We start from the raw sequence: 21842 nt of genomic DNA on the forward strand, positions 1-21842 counted from the left end.
CCATCCTCCACACTGCTCAGCAGCATCACCCATGGAGGCAGTGGCTGGTATAAAGTTTGGACTTTGATGTTAGACCTAGTTTCAAACCCTGCCTTTGCCACTTACTTTGTAACCTTGAGCAAGTTGCTTAGATTTTTTAGGCCTCTTTTCTCACCCCTATCATGAGGGTAGTAGCTGCCTGAGTCATAGAACTGCTAAAAGAATCAAATGATGTCACATGAAATACTTAAGACAATTTCTGACACATGGTATCTGCTTTAAAATATACCAGTTACTAACATTATTGATATTTTAAAATGAAAATCTGATCATGTTATTAGGATCCCATCTTTAGAGCATATTGACTTCCAACTGTATGCCGTTCAAGCCTTTCTCATCACAGAAGGCACACACAGAAAGACCACCTGCACCACCAACACCACAAGCATCATCATAGTTGTGTCTACCTCATGCCTTTGACAGATGTTACCAACAAGTCAGGTTGACTGGGGATGCTGAGGAGCCCAATAAAATCAGAGGAGGACCTACATCAGTGCTCACAGCAAGGAATCACCAAAGAAGCAGTGACTTGAGCAGCAGCCCCACCCGTCTCCACACCATCCGAAGACATTTCGAGTCATTCATGCTGTGTCTTCCTCCAAACAGTCTCATCACCCATTCTCTCTTTTCAATCAGGTTGCTGCTCAAATATCACCTCCATAGAGATGCCTTCCCTGACTTACATAAAATATACCATATTTTTTTGGACTGTAAGATGCACTTTTCCCCAAAAAATTTGGGAGGAAAAGGGAGGTGCATTTTATAGGCCAAAGGTAGCTTACCTGGCTCACTGTGGGGGGTTGGAGGTAGCAGTGGAGCAGGGTCACCAGTTACTAAATATTTTAGCACATTTTTTGCTTTGAAATTTTTTTTATCTTCCTCCTCTAAAATCTAGGTGCATCTTATGGTCCGGTGCATCTTATAGTCCTAAAAATATAGTAACTCAATCAAATATTCTCCTTTTTCTTTCCCGGATCCTAACCCTAAACCTTAGCCCTAAAGTGTCTGTGTGTGCATATTTATGGTCTTTCTCTCCAGGTAGAAAAAAATCTCTATGATGGCAGGTTAGGGTTTTTTTTACCTTTTTTTGTTTACCATTAGAATAATATCTCATGTAGTAAGGGGTCGATAAATAGTTATTAAGTGAATGAGTAAATCTGGTTGTCAGCAAATAATTTAGAGGCAAATGAACCTCATTTTTAACTGAGGCTGAAGGGCTTTGGAAAAACAAAGTATTCCAATGCTCATTACAACTTCCATTCAGTTCATGCCAAAAAAAAAAAACTAGTTCCACTATGTAGCTTTCAGTACACATTTGTAAAAGCATATATTTTATATCTTTCTGTTCATTTTTATGACTGGGATTTTTCTTCTTACAAAATAGATTCCTAAGAATAGAACTTCACTATATAACATTGCATCTATATGACCTAGCAGTCCAACCTATGACTAATGCCCAGAACCAATTCATCCCTAAATCATCAGTTTCCCTACATCGTCAGCCCCCTATCATCTCCAGGGGAAGAGCCAGGCTCCTCAACAGACAAATAAGGGGGAAGTGGCTCTACTCAGTCTCTCTTCTGGCCTCATGCAACCCCTGACATCTCACCGTACTGCTGAGATGCCTCTGGTCTCACCACTTCGGGCCTTGGCTATGCTGCCCTCAGTCCGCATTGCCCCTGTTCCCCTGGCCTGGTCCACATCTATCCATTTTTAAGCGTCTAATGGAGGTACACCTGACCTCCTCTTCCTACCATGACATTCGTGAAAATCAAACTAATTCAACATTATGGTCAACAGTATGTTTGTAATCCTGTGCTAAAACTGATTAGAGCAACTCAGACTAACCTAGACCCTGCTTTTCCTTTAAAACTATATTTACCTCTGAGGGCATTATCTTCAAAATGTTGTTTCAATTTACCAAAAGAAATTCACCTCATTTCACATCAACTATAGCTTCTGAGATCCTAATTATGACAATATAATAGGCATCTCACTAATACCTATAGAATTGTACCATGATCCAAATCTACAATTGAAACAAACTTGTTGTAGATAACTGATAGAAGAATACACCACATACTAGTTGTTTTTCCCCAGAGATAATCTTATAAACAGTTCCCAACTTTTAAGGGAAAAAAGCAAAGAACACTTATAACACTGACTTGGGCAGATGTGTCTTTGTGAACTCATTGTGTCGTCTTTTAGCTCAGTAATAACTTTAAATAAAGAAGCTCAGTTTGGTGAGTCACAAAATTATGTATTTCAGGAGAATTTTCAAAGTATAAATTATATCAAAGTGGTAATAATGTTATACTAAAATACATTATTTTACATGAAAAGTCCCCAAGGCACAACATAAAATACAACTGATAGCTGATAAACACTTGCATTTCTTATACCAAAGGACGATACCCAGGGGGTTAAAACCAGAAGCTGTAGTTCAGGTTTCCTAAAAATTCAAGATAAGATCTCAAAATAGTGACATAAATAATAAACTAGGTCAGATGCCATATTTAAAAAACTTTTTATTAGGTTTCCACTTTAAATCTTTTCCCAGAGGTTTTGCTTTGAATTCAGACTACTTATTTTGAGTGAAGAATTTTTAACCAAGAATCAGGACCAACATGGGTATCTAGTTTTAGCTGAAAAGTAAACATAAAAGAGATATCAGCAAATACAGACATAAGACGAGAACTTGTACTTTTATTATGGAGAGATTATTATGACTGTGTATCTTGTATGCAAACATCAGTAAGTAAATAAAAGTATTCACTGAAAGGATTCTTCTCCAGAAATGCAAGTGTTGATTAAGAAGAATCTCTGTACTTGTATTTGGAAAGTCCTGTGAAAATCAAAATTATAGAGATATTGTTTTTATTTATGTATCCTACATGCTTCCTCCAATAAGGATTTGAGGAGAGTTACAGTGATAAATGACATGTGCAAAACAATAATTATGTATAATTATATATATGGTATATATATGCATATGCCTGGACAAAAATGAAAAGAAATTGCTCTTTGTTTTATATCACATTGCCTATCTTTTGCATTGATGATATGGTAGATATTTGTTATCCAATATGAATGAACAGTAAAGAAACTTCAACTGTCAACTCTGAGGGACTCTGGAAAATATAATGCACAATGTCCAATGTTGAAAGAAAAAAAATATTCTTCAAATAAAGCTTTAATAAACTTTATCAGAATTTTAAAAATTTGACCCAGTGAAGGTTTCTGTATCTAGTCAAGATAATCTGATGTACATAAAATACTTTCTGACTATCTAGTAAGACGACAGTTGTGGGGGCTTTCTATTATGTCAATGTAGTTAAGCTAGAACTACATTTCCCAGAGTGCCTTTCTCTGTCTACTGGTTCCAGTTGGCAACAAGTGAAATCATTGCCAGGTATAGAGGCAGGAGTGAAGCAGCAGCCGTGAATGTTTGTATTAGGCTGGGCACCACTGTAGCTCATGCACACTGTTGAGGATTTGCTGTTTCACTTTGTTGGCATGGGAAGGTAGTGGCAGGGTCCCAAGTTTCCCCGCTTCCTCTCGGACCCCCTTTGAACAGCCGCTGAGTCCACTGTACCTCCAACAGGGACTCGATTTTCTCCTTCAGCTAGTTTGCATCCTGGACCAGGTTCATGTGCTGCTCCACTCAGGACAGTCACTCACATCATTGAGGAGACGGTGGGAACCTGATAAAAGATCCTCTCCATATCTAGCCTGGATATCCTAGACTGAACAAAGAGATTCTAAAAAAGGGAAATACTGTTAAGATTTTATTTGGCTTACTGCTCCCTTTGGTGATATTTTTACCTTTATATCATAAACAGGATTCCTAAGGGTGAGTCCACCAACTTTTCCAATAAGGCTGCCTGTGGGGCCAAGGAAAAAAAATGGTACAGAGAGAGAGGCTCATTCTTAAAAAAATCTGTGTAGAACGAGTCTCCGTGGTTTGGAGAGGCTATGCCCAGCCCAGTACAGGTTGTTTCATTATTCAAAGTGGGGAAAAACACATATAACTACAAAGCCAATTGACCAGAAAGGGAGGAAATACTGCCACTGCCCTATTCATGGACCTGGAAAGGCAAACCAATCAAGTTAGATAAGAAATGGAAATAAGAAGTGTGAGGCCTAGAGGGGAAGACACATTATTTATAAATAATGATTGTTTACATGGAAAATCCAATAGGAGCTTCAGGCAAATATTGTAATAGTTTTTTTAAATTTCAACAAGTTTACTGGAAAGAAGGTCAATTGGAAAACCTATATTGTTCCTATACACAAACAATGGGTTTGTGAGACTCAATGAGAAAATACAATTTTTAAAAATTCTGTTCCATGAACAACAAAATCCACAATGTACCTCAGAATAAATCTATCAAAGAATGTGAAAAACTTTATGGAGGAAATTATAATACATAACTGAAAGACTTAAAAGACATGTACAGATATATTTATGCTCATGAATGAGAAGACTCAATAATGTACAGATATCAAATCCTCTAAGTTTTTCTATGAAATTCCAATCAATACTTCATATAGAATGTGTGCATGTGTGTGTGTGTGTGTGTGTGTGTGTGTAATTTAACAAAATTATTCTAAAGTTCATGTGGAGAAGTAAAAAGTGAGAATAACCAAGTGTATTAGTTTCCTATCATAGCCCTAACAAATTACCATACATAGTGACCTAAAACAACACCAATTTATTCTCTGTCTAGAGGTCAGAAGTTCAACACGAGACTCACAGGGCTGAGACCAAGATGCCAGTGGCGTGCGTTGCGTTCCTTCTGGAAGCTCTAGGGGAGAATCCATCCCCTGCCTCTTCCAGCTGCTAGAGCCCGTCTGCACTCCTTGGCTCCTGGCAACGTCACTCTGACCTGTGCTTCCTTCATCACATCTCTCACTCTGATGCTCCTGCCTTCCTCTGGAAGAACACTTGTGATTATATCAGGCTCACCTGCGTAATCCAGGATCATCGTTCCACCTCAGAACCCTTCATTTAATCACATCTCCAAGTCCCTTTGCCACATAAGGTAAAAGGGCTCAAGGGATTAGGACGTGTACTGGCCAGCAGTGTCACTTCTAAAAATATACCATAGAGAATATTATTTTGGTACAGGAGATATATATACATATTCTCATATCAGCATTGCTTATTATTGCCAGAAGAGACAAGAGGAGAAAACTTTAAATAAAGGGATAAATCAACTGTGACACAGCCTCACATCTGTCAGATTTGATGGCTACACTAGATCTGAACGCTTCCTTGTGGATGCGTTTAGATCTTCCTTCCTTCCAAAAACAATGTTGAATGAAAAAAGACAAATTTCAGACTGGCTTACAGAGTGACACATGTAAAATTTCAAAACATACAAAAGTAAGCCAAATGTTATGAATGCAAACATCTGTAGAAAGCTACAAAAACCTAGAAGGACAGGATTGCCAGCAATTGCTGAGGGCGGCTATCTCTGGGGACAGAAGGAGAGGAGAGAGATGGGAGGGCTCAAAAGGGACATTACTCCTAATTTTTATGTCTAAAACAATCTGAAGCAAATAAAATACATTGTTAACATTAATTCTGAATAGTAGGCACCCACATCCTTGTTATATTCCTTTTTATGAGCCTGAATTTTTTAAAAGATTTTATTTATAAACACAGGAGAAGGAAAGGAGAAAGAGAGGGAGAGACAGACATGTGCCCTGACTGGGAATCGAACCAGTGACCTTTTGGTTCACAGGCTCATGCTCAACCCACTGAGCTATACCAGCCAGGGCCTATGAGTCTGAATTTTTTAAGAATAACATAACCAATAACTGTTTGTGATAGAATAACCAAAAGTCTATTAATGTGGAGCAATAAAGTAAGAAGCAACTCTGCAAAGGCAATATACATGTGTGAATTTTACTATGCTGAGAAAACCAACTAAAAAGTTGTTTGTGAGAGACAGAGAGAGAATGTTCCATGCAATAGAAGCAGCCAAGCTGTGTTTCAGGAGAGACCTCATAACGACAACTGTGACTACATTCCCAAGTCAGAGATCCCTGGACAGTGCAGTGCCCGGAGACTTGTCCATTTGCCCAGGACACTGTGTACCAAAATGGTCTAAGGGCACTTCCTGTTGCTCTTCCAGAGAGGGTAGCCAAATGACAAGTCCAGAACACAAACTATCACCCATTCCCGACTCACCCAATGTTCTTCATAGGCCTCAGATTCATTTATTTGCTTATTGATGTTATTAGTTGGATCAAACATAGTTTTTTAGGTGGCCTTTGCTATTATAATTACAAGTGGGGGGGGGCGGGGAATGATCTCCAACCCATTTACTTCTGAGGCTGTTTCCTGACACCCACTCGTATTTCCTGAAGGATGACAAATGGAAAGTGTTATCACTGCTCCTTTAACAGATGATCTGCTGTTGATTTTCTTCTGGGCTGCATATTCTGAGTTAACATCCAACAGCCATACAAAAATGCAAGCTTCCTGACAAAGGGGCTGAAAGGTTTAGGGACCCCTCTCAAATTTCTTTCTTGGTGGGATGCATGCAGATTGCCTGCCTTCTCATCACACAGGAACACAACTTTTTCAAAGGAATAAACACTCCCTCCTAAAGCAGGGCTTGCTGGCAGAAGACTTTACTTAGTGCTCTTGGGTTTTTTGAACCTGACCACTGGAGATAAGGCAGGGAATTCTGTTCCCAAGAGTCATCACAAATTTATAAATATTCTGTGTCAGTAAATGCTACACGAAGATAGAATTTCTGTTTGGTCACATTGGTAACAGTTATGTGCAAGGCAGGCTTTCTGAAATAAGGAGAGACACAATAACATTAAACAGATACACAGTAACATTCACAATCCTTTTCTTACAATTCATCATGAAGAATTTTCTAGAACACAGTCTTCCCTGTTAGCATATAAATTTGTTGGGAGCAGGGACTTAGTTCTTATTTCTCACAGGGCCTGGCACCAAGTTGGTCGCTGTTGAGAACCGTGCAAACACCAGATGGTCACAGGGATTATGCATTTCATTATCTAGCCAAGACACAAGAAGCATATTCTATCTTCTAGTCTTAGAACACTGAGTAAGGAAACCAACAAACAAAAAAAGGTAGCAAAAATACTATGATTCTAGAAATTCTCAATCAAGAAAACCATCTTTTTATTTGTGAAAAAATCATAACTACAATGATTATGATTTAGAAAAAGAACATTTTCAACTAAAATCTATAATGATAAATAGCTCACAAGCCCATTAATCTTTAAAGAATAATTCTTCATATTGAAGGAGGGCCAAGATATTCATTTTTATGTGTAGACATATATACACATACAAAATGGAAAACTTACTTTTATTTATGACCTTAAAGCTTCTAAACCTGAGGGGTGATCTTTGATACCTAGGGGACACTTTTTCTGCTAAGCCGCTTGATGAGTTTGGGTACATAAATTTGGGTACAACTCAGGGGCAGAACTAATTAGTTCTGTGTAATAGCAGAAAGAGGAATTTGAGACCAGAAGGTCAGTACACAGTAGAAATACATTTGAAAAGGAAAGAACCAGAAATACTGGGTGTACTGCATAGAAGACAGAGAGAAAACTGTGAATATAGGGCCAAGGACCAGTTGTCTAAATGGTGTTTAAGCTGTTTGCTATGAGTTTATGACATAAAATGCCTTTGCCACCTCCCAAGTGAAATCTTCAGTTTACATTGCTCCTTGAGGCTTTTCTGTGTGATTGAATTCTATTTAAGGATCTAAGAGATATGCTAAGCCCTTTTTCTGGGTTTAAAAAAGAGAGGACATACAGACAAAAGAGATAGAGAATGATGGTCCAGCTAACACCCTGGTAGTCCCCCTTGGGTGACTCTTGAGCATCTCAAGTCTCTTTTGCTTTTCCCCCAGGCTTCCTCATGTTATTAAATGGTACCACAACCACCGACATGCTCAAGCCAGGTACCTACTTTAATTCTCTGCAATCCATCCCCAAGTCCTACCAAACCCACCCCACAGACATTCCCCAAACTCATCCACTGTGCCACCCATGTTCCACCCCCACCCTCAGGGACTGCTGTAACAGCCTCCTAACAGGGCCTCCTCCTTCCACTTTCATCCACCACACCCACCCTGCACTGGCACGTGGTCTGTTCTTCACAGAACATCCATAGTGACCCTTAAAACTCAAAATCAGATTATGTTCCTCCCACGCTTAAAACTCTTCAACATTTGTCCATCCTACCAAGAGCACAGTCCTCCTGTACCATGGCTCACAGAGTGCTCTGTGATCTGCCCCTTGGACCACATCTTACCCCTCTCTCCCATCGCCAGTCCATGGCAGCTTTACTTCTGTGTCTCAAACACATTTGCCACAGGAACATTCCCTTGTGCTGGTGTGTTCTTCCTCCAGAGACTTGCATGCCTAGCTCCTTTTCCCTGTTAGAGCTCAGATCCTATGTCATTTCCTCAAGAAATGGTTCCCCATTTGAATGCAGCCATCCTTCTACTAGAGACTCTCCACCATGTGACCCTGCTTTATTACCATCTTAGCACTTACTGCCACTGGAACACTTTTTCACCTTCCTTTTCTGCCTCCCCTCACCAGAATGCATGGTTCACAAAGGCAGACATGGTATTGTTTACTACCAAATCCCAGGACAATGCCTGACATGTAGGAGAAATTCAGTGGACACGTGCCAGGGGCAGTATAGCAGAGGGGTTAAACATCTAACAGACAGCCTGGGTTTGAACTGCAGCACTGCCTACTAGCTGTACAAACTTAGTTTATTTGCTTAACCTCTCTGTTTCCACGTCTGTAGAATGAAATGATGATAATAGCATTTACCTTGTAGAGTTTTTGCATGGATTAAATGAGTTAACACACTTTAAATGCTCAAAGAAGTTTTGGGCGCTTACAAGCACCGTATGTAAGAGCTATTATTCATTTACTCTGATGTGCCCTTAATTTCTTAATTAGAAAAAAATTCTGTATCCTCAGACTTTTTAATTCATTAACAGCCAGCAACATACACCCAGTGATTTGTACACTTTCCACTCCTTTTTAAAGCAACTTAGAGAAGAGTCAGCAAAAGCACCTGGATGCCCCCACTTTGTAGCTGGGAGAAGAATCCCAAGCACACACGCCCAGAGTCATTTGAGGTCAAAGACTATTCAGAGAGTCTGAGTCTTAGGGGTGTGAGGGCAGGGCCTCAGCGCCCTTCCTCTGGAAGCCCTCTCGGAATTTGATTTCTTCCGCAAGGATGACCATCAGTTCCTTTCAAATATACTCTGATGAGGGTGGAATGAGACCAACCACATTTACGATATACAGATCCTTCCCCACCAATAAGATCAAATAAATAATGATTTTTATCTGAAATTTGGATGTAACTGAGAATCTTATATCTTTATGTACTACAGTCTCCAAGCAGGGCACTGAAAGATGGCTTTGCAAGACAAATCTGGCCTTAAATCTGAATTCTTGACTGTACAATGGAAACAATTCCAAGCAAGTTACTTAACTCTCACTGAACTACAATTTCCTCGTCTATAAACAAGCCTGCTCCACAGAGTGTTCTGAGATTCCAGTGAGGTAGGCTTGGTTAGAACACTTAGCTTAATGCCGGGGGGCTGAATAAATAGGAGACTTGCAAAAAACCAAGTCTTCTTCTATGGGCCTTCCTTCCTTTCTGATACTTCAGGTCTGATCTGTAGCTGAGATGCTGAAAGCCATTTTTTTCTGGGATAATTAGAAACAGTTTTGAAGGCAACAGGATCAAGGAAATAAAATTATGTTTTCACATCACATTCTCCTGTATCAATTATCTGTTGCCACAACCATGCTGTATAACAAACAGCTTATAAAACTTCAGTGGCATTCAACAGTAACATCTAGTCTTGCTCATGTACCCAGGGGTTGGCTCAGTGAGCATGATGATCTGAGCCAGGCTAGTGTGGCTCATTTACACAACTGTGGTAGCTCTCTGGTGAGTTGGGGACTGCCTGGTCTAGGATGGCCTCAGCTGGGATGACCTGGGTCTGTGTTGCATGGTCTCTCATCCTCTAGTAGGCTGGCCTGGGTCTGTTCTGAAAACAGGGATGAGGTTCCAAGAGAAGCAGCAGAAATATGCAAGAGCTATTACTAGACCACTTGGGTCAAGTTTGCTATTGTCTCATTGGCCAAAGCAAGTCATGCAGCCAAGGTCTGATCAGGTTAGAAGGGTACTCCCCAAAGGTATAAATATATCAAGGCATGAAACAATGGGGCCATTAGTGTGATCCATCTACAACACTAATAAATAAAGGAAGTCAATAAATAAAGGCATGAACAATGTAGTAGACAGTGTTGAGAGAGCTACCCTGCCTCTCAGCTCTGGGAGCTACACAGCTCACCCACAGAAATGGGTTCCTAGCAGTTTTGCTTATGCTGTGTGACCCTACACCCTGGTTTTGGCTGGCCAGTCAAAGGGGGGACTCCTAACCCAAGCTGACCTGGTCATTTTCTCTTTCTGGAATTTAGAAATTGGAACCAAGAGAGTTGAGTCAGAATATGCATGTAACATCAACCTACACATAACCTTGGGCACTCTGGGGAGGCTGTGTTTTGCCACATGAACTGAGAAAGGGGGAAAAAAGCCAGTCTCTCAGTCATTAGAGACAGACAAATGAGGAAAATGCTGTATTCATTTCCTATTGATGCTGTAACAAAATTACCACAAACTTAGTGGCTTAAGTAAGCAGACTTATTATTTTACAATTCTGGAGGTTGGAAGTCTAAAATAGGTCGGAGGGCTGTGTTTCTTCCGGAGGCTCTAGACAATTCCATTTCTTCCAATTCCAATTCCTGTTCCATCCTCTAGAAACTGCCTGCATTCCTTGGCTTGTGGCTGCATCACTACAAACTCTGTTTTCATTGCCACATCTTCTCTGACTCCGACCCTACTAGTTCCTTCTTGTAAGGACACTTGTGATTATACAGGGCCCACCTGGATTATCCAGTATAATCTCCCCATCTCAAGGTCTTTTACTGAATTATATTGGCAAAATCCTTTTTGCCACGTAAAGTAGAATTTTCTGTAGTAGAAATGGAGGCCATTGTTCTGCCCACCACAAATGCTCAAGGAGGAACAGAGATGACCGAGACAAGACATTCCTGCATTCCTGCCCTTGGGTGCTATGACACACTCTTCTATCCTTAGAGGAAGTATTTTGGGTGATAGTTGCCTGAAGTGCTCTGTCAAGAAGAATTCTGAAGGCTTATTGGGATGCATGGCCAATTAACAATGGGTACCAACCAAACCAGAGAGTTATATATAATATGTGGCACAAATTCACCATCCTTGTTCTAGATTAGAAGTTGTAGAATTATCATGACTGAGTGTAAAAAAACAAATTTTTCCTTATTAAAATGGGACTGAAACTATGAAAATTTAAATGCTTGCTAATGGTAGCAGAACTTGAATGAGAAGCTATCCCTTAGGAGACTGCCTATGTAACTTGGGGCTATGGGGAGGCTGCATTTTATCATATACCAGATACCTAGCACTCAGAAGAAGAAAAAAACCTTTCCCTTTGAACAAAAGAGTTGCTTCTGGGGGCCCAACCACAAACCTGCATCAAACGGCCATTGCACTCTGTTCATCCTCCAGGTTAGTGTGGCCGCAGCCAGGGGGCAATCCGCATCGCTACGCAAAACATTTTTCCTTGTCGGAGCACTTTCTCACAGGAGAAGGTCATGGGTTTCAGGAGCTCTAAGTTTTATTTCTGTCCGTTTTGTTTAGTACTGTGTGCCAGGAGCTCACTTATGCCTGGGTCCTTGGCCTGGCTTTTATAGGGAATTCTGCGCTTAAGTGACAGTTAAAACCTCACTAATCACCCACTCCAGTGTTCTTGGTGACTTCATAGTGCTGAAATCACAGTCACACTCACACCAGACAGGAAGAAAGATGAGTCCGTCGTACCCTAGAATTTATGAGGAACCAAAAGGTGGTCAGGAGGGCGCTGCTTTATTTCTTAAGTGGCATTAAGAATCCAGACTGCCTCTCAGAAACTGAGAATGCTTGGAAGCAGAGGCGATGGGCCAAACACCTGTACAAAAGGGACTCCTTCCCGTTAACTGTTGTGAAGTCCTCTTTTCATGAATAATTTTTTCTCTCAGAAGACATAAGGAGGGATATGTTATTTAATCTCCCCCTGTAGCTTTTAAACCCCGTAGAGTGAGTATTTACAAAGTAGGATCTTTTACCAGATATTGTAAAAGAGATGTCTGCGCATATGTTTTTCCAAGAAATTAAAACCCAGTCTTTGCCAAGGAGCATAAATATACTTGGCAGAATCCAGGGACTTGGTAGCAAAGATAAAAGCAGTTGTTCCATTCCGCCAATCACTCACACTTATTACAGAACATTTGTCTTCCCTCGGGATGAATTTTCTCCCCTTGAGCCGTCTGACTCTGGGAGATCTCATCCTCCAGCCCTGCAAGGCCTGTCTGTGGGAGAGACCCTGAAGCAAGCGGCTCGAGTCGTGTCATTGCATCTCTATGCAGCCCCAGATGGAGGCCGACAGACCCACAGGGGCTCCGTTATTGACCGGAGACATTTCATCTCTCAGCTCTCTGATGTTTTCCCCTCTAATAAGGAATTTTTAAGACATTTATATTTTGACTCTGTCATTCTTCTTACTTCTTTAAAATCTGATTTTCTTCAGCTCTCTGGGCTCTGTACAAACATCAGTAACCTGAATGGGTTGTCAGCGCTTGGACTGACGATCAGTGAACAGATGTCTTAGTTTTACATTCAGTGAAGCAACTTGGGGACGGCTTTTGTGAATGCTGTGATGCTTTTTAAGATTTTTCTCTTCACTTTTTCATCTGTCCCCGAAGAGTTTCCCCCCGGGAAAAAAAAACACCCCGTGGCCTGATTCTGAGCAAAACCTCTTTGTTCTTCCTTTTTCTGTGATATGTGCCCTAGATCAACCAATTATGAGAAAAGTAAACATTTCCATAGAGCCAAATCTAAAATTGGTTATTTTAAAACTAGTTAAAACATGCTAACGTGATTTAAAGTTTTAAAAAATCTAACATTTCATCAAAAACGTGAGTTATCATCAGTAACTAAAATTTGATAATACTTCTTGGGAGTCAGTTTACTCTATGTACTTGACAATATAATGGATACATTTCTTTTAAAAGTAGCTTATAAAAACTTCTTCAATTACTCAATTCCTCCCTGTTTAGGACTATAGTTGTCCTAAAGTGTGTGCTTATCTCACTTTTCTTCTGAACTGTGGGTTCTGGGAGGGAGGCACCTCAAAGCATTGCACCAGGAAACCAAAGCCAACCCCTGCCCTTCAAGAGCTCAGGCAAAACCAGGAAATGGGTTCCTACTAAAAGAGCTATCCTCACCTTCTCATGGCCTCTTCTCTTTCTCTTTCCACCCACTGTTGCAAAAAATAGATATCAATAAATAAACAAACATTTTTTTTATTTTCATTGTTTAGCTTTGGTCAAAAGCTCTCATAAAAAAGCAGGCACCTCAGATCCTTTTTGTAAAAGAGTAATGTATATCATATCATTCCTATAAATCATTATAACATACAGTAAGGCTATTGGAATTCTTGAGGTTGGGAGGTGACATAGAGGGAGGGAAGGAGATCTCTCGAGAGAGAATGACTACATTAGGCCATTTGGCACTACTGTGACTCCAGTTCACACTCTCGATAAAAATGGCACATTGCAGGTTTTAGATCCTAAATCAGCTTGAAAAGTCAAAAATCCTGGGGAGACACTTTTAGCTTGTTAATAATATTATTGAGATCTTTTCCTGAAAAATTACAAATAAAGGGGTATGAAATGTCATGATGCTGCCCATTTTATTATCTGACAAGTAGTTATACGAACCAGAGTTTCTTTTAATTAACCAGGTGAGTCAAATTTATTTCAGAAAAAAATGAAAAGAAAATAGAAATAAGTTAAAATATACCGTGATAAATCACTTCAGAGTAACAACCTTCCACTTTGGGGGGGCAAACAATATACCAAAATGTGTATCTATACAAAGAATAATCTAGAAAATACTTCTTTGATAACATGATGTAAAATTCCTTTAGCATCTAATTTTTCTATTTCTATCCAACAGTTTATAAACATATTTTAGTAGCATGTGTGTTAAGCAAAACAAAGTATAGCATAAAGAGAGATGGCCTCCTTATGAGAAAAACACAAATGTTCTAAGATTTTAGCAGAAAACAAAAGTCCTGAGGAAGTCACCGCAGAATGGGATTCCACATGTTAATTCCCACTGAGGCTCTGACTCAAGAATAGTCACACCCTCCCCATTACCCCTGACCCAGTTGAAACTGATGTAATGTTTTCTTTTATGCTTATAAATGCATATACTCACATTATTTTTTATTTTGTTATTGTGGTTTATCATTGACCTTTTAAGAAAAGTGACTAAGTAAGGGAGAACATAAAAAATAATTATGGAAAATCCAAATTCAAAAAACAGGCACATTTCCAAAGAACATATTTCTGATCCTAAAATAACCTCCCTTTAGCCCTCAAGGACCAGTAGGATTTTGCAGACACCTTGCCCAGCTTCCATCTTCTCCAGTTTTCTGCATTTCTCAAGCTCAGCAAGAAGTCTGGGAATCGATACCCATGAGAACCAATCCAAAATGACTTATCCTAGACACCAAATTTGACATTTCTTATTATTTCTTTTTTTAAAATTTTCTTGCCCTTCAGATTCACCACTTAAGCCTAATTTCCCATCTGAGGGACACAAATGATTTGTAGAAATATGATGATTAAAATAACGAATCATTTCTAGCCCAAGTTACTAGTGCTGTCCACTTTTGAGGAGTCTGATTCTATTACCGTTCACCAAGTATAGACCCAGCTGTGTATTATCCCTGAACTAGACAACAGCCACCGCACGCACACAATGCTATTGCTTAGAAGGCATAAAATCCAGGGCAACTCACCTTGCCCAGGTCTCATCCATGAAACCATTCACATCGGCTGAGTATGTGGAGAGCAACGCCCTCTGAGACCAAGTACATGTTGCTTATGACTCAGTGTAAAACGTTACCAGATTCCATTCGTGGACTTTTATTCATACCTGAAACATAAGCCAGGGAAAAGAATCCAACAAAACAAAACAAAAAACAGCAACAAACTCTCACTAATAAGAACAATTCTATAGTTCCACTCTTTGTAGGAAACTATAGTTCAAGAGTGATAGTTTCTTATAAGCAAATTTACTGTGAATTAATATAGCAGAAACCAAAGACTGGTGTTTCCATTTTTTTCAGATGGGTTCTTTACTCTCTTTTCTTCTCTTGGCTGTCATGTTTACCCACTTTCTAAAGCGAGGTATGTATTGAGAGTAAAGAAGTCTTCGTGAGGATGGCCTTTCTACAATTTGGTGTCCTGATCTTCACAGACTTAATCCCTTCCACAAGGGTTGAGACACACTCCCTCCCACCCCAGTGCTGAGCATCTCTCTCCTTAAGCATCCAATCCACTGCCCTTACTTACATTCTAATGGGCAACTCCAGCCCAGAGATACATGTTATCTAACCTTCAGAATTATTTACCATAAAGTACATATGGATAAAAAGTAAGATTTTTCAGTGTTTACACAAGGCATTTCTGAATGAATCAGATTTTTTTTCAAATGATCTGTGAAATTTAACATTGTAAACTGTCTTGCATTAGAAAGTGTTCTATTCAGTTAGTGCTTCAAGTGTCTCTTACCAGGAGTTGAATAGAATCTGAAGTTGATAAGACTTATCATTTCAGCAATGAGCATTCAATATATTTTAACTAATTATGATATCTCCATAACTTCTCTTGACCCCAAGAATCATCTTAGTTAGTGATGAAATGAGAGAGGGGCATGTTCTGAACAAAAGTTGGCACAAGAGGAGTTGGATCCAAGTGCTGAAGCTTTAATCAAAGTTATTTATCATGAAATGACAGGCATAAAATCTCTGTGCTCCACACTGGCTTTTACTTACAAGAAGCCCACATTCTTGTTTGGTTTGTCTCTTAGAGTGCATGACATATTTAAAAAAGCAGGTCTCATTTCTTCTAATCGCTGTATTAAGCCAGACACTAATTAATGTCAAGAATTTTATGGTGAAGAATTGTAAGAGCTGAGAAGTATATTCCTGCAATAATCATACAGGGAATTCTTTGAGGTTAATTTTTTCTTTTTGTTTTATTTTTCATTTGAAAGGTGCTAAATACGTCAGGGAGTACTGTGCTTTGATGCCCATGGTACATCCTTTCATTTTTATCATGGGCATCTCTGCAGGCATAGAACAAAATACCTCATTAGGTGACAAAGCAGTCCTGGCTCTTTAACGCAGGAGTCAAGTGCCTGTTCAGCCAGTTTTCACAATGCATGCTGCTCTGGGCCTCTTTGGGTGCCCTTTCTCAGGACAAGTCTCTATTCATTAAGGAGTCACAGCCCTCAAGCCTTTTCCCTCAAAACACATGACTTTGAGTTTGTCCCCAGGCCTAGCAGAACAATGTGAACCGCCTCTGGTATCCTGACACAGTGGTCTGTACCTCCTTTCAGTGCGGATGTGTTCAGACAGAAGGAAGGCCCGGTGAAACAGACTTCTGTAAGGAGAGTTATTCCGTCAACTATATTTATTTGGAGCACAGAACCTTGACTTCCATAATGAAGGCTTCCCAGAACTGTTATTCTAACAAAATACCTAGTGTCTGTGGAGCATTCATAATATGCTAGGAATTTCATTGAATCTTCACCACATTCCTGTGGGATATATTCCTAACTTTACAGATGAGGAAACAAGCTCAGAGAAGTTCAGAAAGTTGCTCACGGTTAGTCAGCAAGCAATCAGTAGAGATGGGGTTTACATGCAAGTTCGATTCCAGAGCCTTTAGTGTTTTGGGCAGTATTTTACATTTTGGAATGAAAGAATGTAGATAGATAAATGATAGATGATAGATAGATAGAATAACATTGATAGAATAACAATGACAATGCCTACAAAAGTTCTTTAACTCAAGACTTTATATGAAAATCTTAGAGGTAGTTAAGAATGACTGGGGTTAATTTAAAATATAGCATAAACTGTAAAAATGTACTGTGCCATTCTTATATAACCTTCCAATTTCTCCTCTCTAGGGAGCTGATGAAAACCTTTCACCAGGTGGGGTTAAGAGAATGATCTTTCTCCTTGTCAGATCTAAATGCTCCTCTCACTGTTCACTGTCTCAGATTCTATTCATCTCATGGTGTCCTTGCCCCAAGATGACTTGAAATATCTCGAAGTTGATTTTTTAAGTAGAGTCATTATCAATAGATTGCTAAGGAGGTTTAGAAAGTGCTTGCTCTAGTCGTTTTTTTTAACTTAGTAAAGGGTGTCTCTTGGTCCCTCTCACGCTCTGTCTTGCCCCATTTGCACAACCCTGTGACACTTTATTTATATCTGTTCCAGGAGCTCTGTGTCTTGCGTCTGTGTCTTTGCTACGTTCTGCCCTCTTTGGCCATGTCAAAGTGATTTTGTTTTGTATCTTTGACATGAAGTGTAGTTTCCTGACAAAGATCTGTAGTCGACGCTGTTGGTGCCCCATTCACATCCTCCCAGCGCTCACCTCACTGCTGACTGACAACACTTGTGACTCTTCAGGCTTCCTTCCTGGGCAGGGAGCAAGCTTACAGGCTAAGCCAGAGGGGTCACAGTTAATGATCTTGAGAGCATCGATACATGGGGCATTGGAATATAAATACTCTAAATTCCTCACTGCTGGTTGCTGTATCTCTAAGGTACAGTCTACACCGTTTCCTGGAGGTACCCAGGTGCCACGGCCAATCCATGTAATACCATCAAACATAGCCCTGGCCAGAGCAGTCCGGTGTGTTTCTGTTCAGTCATGTCGCATGAAGGCTCAGGGAGCACTAGAGAAGCAGCCAAGGTGGGCTGGTGCCCGCGTAATGAAAGTATCAGATTACAAGGTTTATAATCCCTGATTCTATGCAGTTTTGGCAAGTGTGTGAAGAAAAAAAGCATTCTCATTAGATCTTTGATGGAGTGGGAAATGATATAATTTTTTGAAAACAATATGGCAATATCTATCGAAACTTTAAATGCGTGCATACACTTTGGCCCAGAAATTTCTCTTTTAGAAATGTATTCTACAGAAATATTTGCACATGTATGTCGAGGAAGTTTCACCATAACATATTTATAGTAGCCAAATAATACAATGCCTATTAAAAGAATACAAATATATTGTGGTTCATTCATAGAAGGAAATATTTTATGGTCTTCAAGATATATTGTTAAAATCATGAAAAAAGGCGGACTTCCGCCAAGATGGAGGCATAGGTGGAAAAACTGTGCCTTCTCCCACAACCAAGTTTAAAGACAACAAAGGTTTAGTAAACAAAAATGCAGCCAAAACACAGAAAATTGAACTATACGGAAGTCCGACAACAACGAACTGTTCAACCGGACCGGTGAGAGGGGTGGAGCCAGCAGGAGAGCAGGGTGGGGCAGGAAGGATCCCCCAACCCCAGGCACCCAGGCAGCCGTAGACGGATCCCAGGTGTGGGGTAGCAACGGGCAGACCCAGTGAGGGTGCAAGGCGGCAGGCGGACCGAAGTCACACATTCGCCTGCAGATAAACCAGCAAAGGAGCGAACAGTGAGACAGACCATGCTGGCCCCAGCAGCGGGAAGCAGCAGAGGGGGCCTCTATTGCTCCTCTCTGACCCCACCCCCACATACAGCATCACATCCCAGCGACTGAGTTGCCCCAGCCTGGTGAACACCTAGGGCTCCGCTCCTCACAGGTAACAGGCACGAACAGACCAAAACATGGCTCAAGAAAAACTCAAAGCCCCAGAGCCGATAACTCTAAGCGACCAAGAAATAGCTAACCTCTCAGATGCACAGTTCAAAATACTGGTGATCAGGATGCTCACAGAACTGGTTGATTTTAGCCACAAATTAGAGGAACATATGAAGGATAAACTAATTGAAATGAAGGGAAATGCACAGGAAGCCAATATTGATGGAAAGGAAACTGGAACTCAAATCAAGGGAGTGGACCAGAAGGAAGAAAAAAATGACCAAACAGAAAAATATGAAGTAACAAGAATTCAAAAAAATGAGGAGAGGCTTAGGAACCTCCAGGACATCTTTAAATGTTCCAACATCCGAATTATAGGGGTACCAGAAGGGGAAAAGAAAGAGCCACAAGTGGAAAACTTATTTTAACAAATAATAAAGGAGAACTTCCCCAGTCTGGCAAAGGAAATAGACTTCCAGGAAATCCAGGAAGCTCAGAGAGTGCCAAAGAAGTTGGACCCAAGAAGGAATACACCAAGGCACATCATAATTACATCAGCCAAGATGAAAATGAAGGAGAGAATCCTAGAAGCAGCAAGAGATAAGGGGACAGTCACCTACAAAGGAGTTCCCATCAGACTGTCAGCTGATTTCTCAAAAGAGACCTTACAGGCAAGAAGGAGCTGGAAAGAAGTATTCCAAGTTATGAAATCCAAAGACCTACATCCAAGATTGCTCTATCCAGCAAAGCTTTCATTTAGAATGGAAGGAGAGATAAAGCTCTTCTCAGATAAGATCAAATTCAAGGAGTTCATCATCACCAAGCCCTTATTATATGAAATATTAAAGGGACTTATCTAAGAAAAAGAAGATAAAAAATATGAACAGTGAAAGGATAGCAAACTCACAGTTATTAACAACCACACCCAAAACAAAAGCAAACCAAGAGGACAGCTAGATCAGGAGTGGAACCACAGAAATGAAGAACACATGGAGGGTTCGCAACAGGGGAGTGGGAGGAGGAGAAGGGGGGAGAAGGTACAGAAAATAAGTAGCATAGATGGTAGGTAAAAAATAGATAGGGGGGGAGGGCAAGAATAGTAGGGGAAATACAGAATCTAAAGAACCTGAGACACGTGGCCATAAACTAAAGGGGGGGAATGGTGGAGGAGGGGGTGTGCAGGGTGGAGGGGAATGAAGGGTGGGAATAGAACAATTGTAATGATATAATCAATAAAATATATTTTTAAAAAATCATGAAAAAAGGCAAGTTACAAAACAGTCCCTTTTTGTTTTTAAACTATTACAGGTAAAGCCAGAATGTATGGAAAGATAATTGTGTTCTGGGTAGGAAGACTCAACAAAAATATCTGTTTTAAATTATTTAATAAAGTAATTGAGCCCCAATAAAAATAACATCAGGTTTTTTTTCTGGAGCTAGATAAATCAATTTTAAATTTCATGCCAAAAAATCACCTAACAAGCAAGAATAACTAGGAGACTCCTGAAAACAATGAGCTATTATGGGAGAAAGGGGGAGAATAGGCCCTACCAAATACTAACAAATATTATAGAAGCCTCAGCAATTAAATTACATAGTACTATTGCATTAAAAGATAAGCAATGGAACCATAGAAAGTAAAAAAAAATAGAGCCAATTTGATATAAAACGTAATAAGTTATATACATGGCATTTCAAACCAGGGGAGAAAAATAGATTTTAAAACATTAAGAAATGTTTGACCTAGAAATTTTGGAATGAATAGATCAGATTGGATCCATATTTCATACCATGTGCCAGGATACATTCCAAATGTATCAAGGGCTCAAATGTAGAGAAATAACTCATATTAAGTATTAAAGGAAAACGAGTGAATTAATTTTAAAGTTGGGAGTGAGGAAACCTTCCTACCTAGGACTCAATACTCAGACAAAATAAGATAAAAAAGGTTTCAGTTGACCAAAACTTCATAAGCAAAGGCAAAAGATCAAGGACAAATTGGGGGAAATATTTGCAGTGTTTATCACGGAACTAATTGTTGATATATAAAGATCTCTTAGAGATTGAGAAGAAAGACTGGCAACCTGGGTGGGAGGAATGAGATGTCAGTCAAAGGGTACAAACTCCCAGGTTTAAGATGAATTAAGTTCTGTGGAATCTACAAGTTGCTATGCAAGTGATCTTAAATGCTGTCACATCAAAAATATTGTATTTATGTGAGATGATGGAGGTGTTAACTAATCTTATTGTGGCAGTTATTCTGTCTGCAATATATACTTGTGTCAAATCATCATGTACTTTTTAACCTTATACAATGTTATATCAATTATATCTCAATAAAGCTGAGAGTGGGAAGGAAATGACTGACAACCTGATACAAAATTTGGAAGAGACGTGAGTAGCTTATAGAAAATTAAAATAAAATGTTCTCTAAACACAGGGGAAAAATCACCTCACTTACACTAAGAAAAATTAAAATTAAAATACAATGAGATATTATTTCTATATCAAAAGACTGACAAAAATCCAAGCTCCTTAGAATTTACACTCTTCCCCAGGTTGTGGATAAACAGGCACTCTTATACTTTGTCGGTGGAAACGCATAATTGCACAACCCCTGTAGAGGGGAATTGAACAATAATTAGAAAAATTATAAGTATTTATCCCTTGATCCACTCATCCCACTTTTAGAGATGTATCCCAAAGGAAAAAATTACACATACACAAAATTATTGTGACATTATTCACAATAGCAAAAGATTAAAAGTAACCCAAACGTCCATCAATAGGACACTGGTTTGGAAAAACACCTACAGTGCATCTACATGTAGAATCTGTGCAGCTATAAAAAAATTAAGGTAGTACTTTATGTATTGATATAGAATTATCTCCAGGGTACTTTTCAGTTATTATTATTTTAAAAAGCAACATGTAGAATAGTATACATAATATGTTTTTTAGGTA

General features: G+C 39.6%; 1 long non-coding RNA gene across 1 annotated transcript; it reads right to left on the minus strand.

Annotated features, from left to right (window-relative positions):
• Positions 1-2061: 2061 nt before the first annotated feature.
• Positions 2062-13483, minus strand: LOC118992399 (uncharacterized). Its single transcript, XR_005067625.1, has 3 exons — positions 13447-13483; positions 3635-3800; positions 2062-2884 (listed from the first exon to the last, which is right to left on the minus strand). It is a non-coding gene; the product is annotated as an uncharacterized LOC118992399 (long non-coding RNA).
• Positions 13484-21842: the final 8359 nt, after the last annotated feature.

This window comes from Sturnira hondurensis, unplaced genomic scaffold (assembly GCF_014824575.4).
Source record: "Sturnira hondurensis isolate 20B ecotype Veracruz unplaced genomic scaffold, ASM1482457v3 Scaffold0008196, whole genome shotgun sequence".
NCBI lineage: Eukaryota > Metazoa > Chordata > Mammalia > Chiroptera > Phyllostomidae > Sturnira > Sturnira hondurensis.